General features: G+C 33.3%; 1 non-coding gene across 1 annotated transcript; it reads right to left on the minus strand.

The window, feature by feature from the left end:
* Positions 1 to 2,091: 2,091 nt before the first annotated feature.
* Trnaa-agc lies at positions 2,092 to 2,164 on the minus strand. The gene has a single exon. It is a non-coding gene; the product is annotated as a tRNA-Ala (tRNA).
* Between the last annotated feature and the right edge of the window lie 2,383 nt (positions 2,165 to 4,547).

Below are 4,547 nucleotides of genomic sequence, written 5' to 3' on the forward strand. Positions count from 1 at the left end.
TATTGACATGCAGAATAATACCGATTTAAGAAATGTATTTTTCTCAGTAAACATCAATAATTTTTATAAATCGTATGTGAACCCTGAGAAATTTCCGCTTTTGACGAAAAATGCAACGCAAATGATGTCTCTGTTCGGAAGTACATATACACACATGTTTGAGAACAATTATTTTCAACCATGAAATTAGTCAAAAGTGACCACCGATCAAGACTGAGTGATGAACGATTAGAAAGCTGCGTACGTGTAGGTACCTCATCAATTCCGGTTGATATTAATCAGCTTGTATCGAAAAAACAGTACCAAATTTCTCATTAAAAATTTCAAGACAATTCGTTTTATTGTTCTCTTCCGGTTGATATTGATCAGCTTGTATCGAAAAAACAGTGCCAAATTTCTCATTAAAAATTTCAAGACAATTCGTTTTATTGTTTGTTTTTATTTTGCATTAAAATTTGTATATTTAATCTTTACNTAAAATTTAAATTGGCCCGTTGATTAAAAAGATTTCTCACCTCTGCTCTACTATCATTTACCAGAAGCGCAGGTTCTAACTATGTTTTTTATTTAATAAGTTTTAAGGTTTTTTAAATAAAAAGAAACCGAAAAAAAAACCTTCTTACTTGTGGAGATTATAATGAGAGCTTTGATTTGAGACTTCGACCACTCTTCTAACTTGTATACATCAAGAGTAATCCATTTAATAAAATTCAAAAAAATCACATTTGCCTAGAAACGACTGCAATGGGGCCTTAAAGCCTTAAACTTGCTCTGATTTTCGAGAAATGCAAAGATTGTCTCAAGATAGGAAATAGTGGACGCGTACGTCCAATCAGTCTCCGGGTTGAAGATCTTAGAATGATTATTAGTCGCACGGCACTATTTAATAAAAAAACTGATCAGGGGATCTATCGAAACTCATGGTGTGATGATAATCATCATCATAAGGTCGTCAGTCCTAAGATTGGTTGGACGCGTACCTCCACTCTTTCCTATCCCGAGCTAAACTTCGCATGATAATAACTAAAGAGTTTCAAATGGCGATCCACGTCTGACAGTTTCGTCACATTAGTCGATTAAGAGATTTATGTTGTGTTGTCTGACAAATTGATAAAACCTTATACGCAAAACTTGCTTTGCGCGGTTTACAGTTATCAACTGGAAATTGAGAAAAATTATTTCTTTTATGTCCATATTTCTGCAAATGAATGAAGGACATAATTATGACTGTTTTCCGTGAAATCACGACCAGTATTTTCTCAAAATGTTGGTTTTAACGGAGCGAACGAAGCTCTATATAAAACATTATAGACAGACTTTATTTACAAATGAACAATTAACTATGAAATAACGGATTACAACTACAGGCACATTATCATGATCATCATAAGGTGGTCGGTCCTAAGACTGGTTGGACACGCATCTCCATTCCTTCCAATCCTGAGCTAATCTTCGCATTTACCTAAAACTAGAACATCCCACATCCTTAACTTTTTGCTAACAGTGATCTAATCTAGGTCGACCTCTACTCCTCTTAACTCCTGTTTCTGCCGCTAATATATCTCTGACTAGATCTTTATGTCTGAGAAGGTCTCCTACCAACCTATCTCGCCTATTTCTTATTGACTTCCATAGAGTCCTCTGTTCTCCTATTCTTTCTAATACATCTTCATTTCTAACCTTCTCTATCTACGGTATCCTCATCATTCGTCTGTAATACCACATTTCGAACGCTTCTAACCTTTTCTGTTCCGCAACGCCCACCGTCCATGTTTCGCACCCATATGACGCCGCGTTTCAAACATGTACATTCAACAATTTTTTTCGAATTTCTAAATAAATGGTTCGCGAGCATATAAGTGACTATCTATGATACTATCTTCTGCTTTATATCCCTACTACTCCTTCCGTCCTGACTTAACTGACTTCCTAGATACCTAAAATCAGCCACTTCTTCTAATATTTCGTCTTCTCTCTTTACATTCGTTTTTTTCCTACTTTTTCTTCCCTTACATATCAGTATTTTTGTTTTACTTTAAAAAAAAATTAAGTATATCGTTGCCTCACTTATTATTAATAGTTACCAAAACTTGGAGGCGCCGGGCATCGATCCCGGTACCTCTCGCATGCTAAGCGAGCGCTCTACCATCTGAGCTACGCCCCCCTTGAAGACAAAATAGTTGAGCTAGAAAACACGACGCACGCCAGTCCCAATGCAGTGAATTTAGATCAAGACAACAATTGATATGCTGAGTTAGTAATGTATTCTAAATATCTTAGGTGCGGCCGAAGGCAGTGGCCGCTACACTCGTTGAAGAAATGTCGTCACAGCAGTTGCATGTAAAAACATATCAGTAGAAGCGATAAAAAAATGAACTATATCATGTCTCAGTTATTATTAATAATTTCATAATCAAATAGTTAATTTTGGAGACACCGAACATCGATACTGGTACCTCTCGCATCTGAGCAATGCCCCCTTTAAATAAAAACAAGTCAACTAAAAAACACAGGACACAAGACAGTCACAACGAAGAAAATATGAATTAAAAACGAAAGTTAAGAAAAAGAAGGACAAAACGTAACTAACTATAATTATGTGATAAAATCAAAAATTGTTGTGGTGCCACCACCAATACCCGGTATGCAACAAATGAATACGACCGAGAAGCCAATAAGGGGAAAAACTTAACAAGGTATGACTCTGCCTGGAGATATGAAATTCCTGTAACCTGCATATAATTGAAGAGCATCGATAATAAAACCAATAAAGGTGGTTGCCGTCCAAGACCTTCGCATAACCTGACCATTGGGATCAAATCGACCATTTATTGTTTGCAAAAGAACATTCAAGGTATTGTTAGGTTCCACCCTGCTTATATGTATTTTCAACGCTCTGTATGTGTATTAACTTTTAGCCTGTATTGCGTTTGTAATATCATTTATCTAATTAATTGTCTATGCAACATTCATATTAATCAATGTATGACCAATAACGTTTTGCATAGCGAAACCATACTGTTATATGAAACAGTTCTCCTAAACCATTTATTTTAATCGATGCATTACCAATATTTTTATGAAGCAGAACCAAACTTTATTATAAAAGACATTTTCGAAAGAATGATAGTTAGTTAGTTTTTTTGACTAGTATGTAACTAATACTCAACACTCAACTCGACCCATGTAAGTTCTTTTAACAAGAATTAAACTGTTAGTAGTTTTGCCACTTGGTTTTTTCTTTAACAATTCCACTACAAATTGGAGTTGCAACAGTATATTTGACTCTCTTGTATGCATTTGAAATTATGGAAATTTCCAATATAATAAAATAAAATAGATTGAATAATGATAAGCAAATCTATCTCTAAGGACTAAAAAAGAATATTANTTGGTTTGCAACAAAAGAATACGAGCTAGTAGCCAATAAGGGGAAAACCCTAATCATGTAACCTGCATACAATTGAAGAGTATCGATAATAAAATTAACAAAGGTAGTTGCTGTCGAAAACCTTCCCAGAACCTGATCATTGGGACCAAATCGGCCTATTAATTTTTGGAAATTCAAGAGATATTTGACTACATTGTATGCATTTGAAATTATTGAAATTTTCAATACAATAAAATAAAATAGATTGAATAATGATAAGCAAATCTATCTCTAAGAACTAAAAAAATATTAAAATTAAACTGAAACAATGACAATATTCACTTCGTCATCAAGCATTACAGATTCCCACAAATTTTCTACAGTAACTCATCAACGTTTCAGGATAAAAACAACTATAATATTTGAACAAAAACTATGAATTTAATTTAGTCGGTTTATCCAGGTTTTCAACATTCTCTGCGAAGTATTACCAAAATTATTAAAGATATAATAATAAGTTTCTCATCCTTAGTAACATGAATTTAAAATTTATAATATTCATGAATAAATTGGAACATAACAGCTTAACTTTTCAAATTTATCTTGTCTATTTAGTTATCAAAATTTTGCTAGGAAACCTTATGTATAATTCTTTATAAATCACCCTGTAGTTTCTTTATCCTCCTACCAAATCATTTGAATTAAACTTAATAGTCTTTGTTAATTGTTTAGCTACATAACGACAGAACAAAAAACCATTTTATGGGTCATAAAAGCTTTATCTTCTTTGTAAATATCCAAATGCCGTAAAACCTTTTTTCGCAACTTCAGTATAATTCCCTATCAAATGTTCTACCATTTTAACCTACTTCAAGTTACGGATTTCATTGGAAAAATAAAGACTCCTTTGGTTCATGACAACGTTGCCGAAATCAGCCATTTGCATAATTTAAAGAAATTTGTTTAATAAAAAAATATCGGTTGTCTGTAAAGTCGGTTTACTGACGATAGTTGAACGTGACAAAGTCATAAGAAAATACTGATTAAATGGTTTAATTTTTCAAAAGAAAATTTTAATTTTATTTGTTTGATAGATATTTTGTATGGATATAGAGAAGGAGGTAAATGGAAATGTATTATTGTATAGCAGCTGTCCACGCGGACGCATCGCTCACTC

The sequence above is a fragment of the Agrilus planipennis genome, unplaced genomic scaffold (assembly GCF_000699045.2).
Source record: "Agrilus planipennis isolate EAB-ADULT unplaced genomic scaffold, Apla_2.0 scaffold4, whole genome shotgun sequence".
Lineage (NCBI taxonomy): Eukaryota > Metazoa > Arthropoda > Insecta > Coleoptera > Buprestidae > Agrilus > Agrilus planipennis.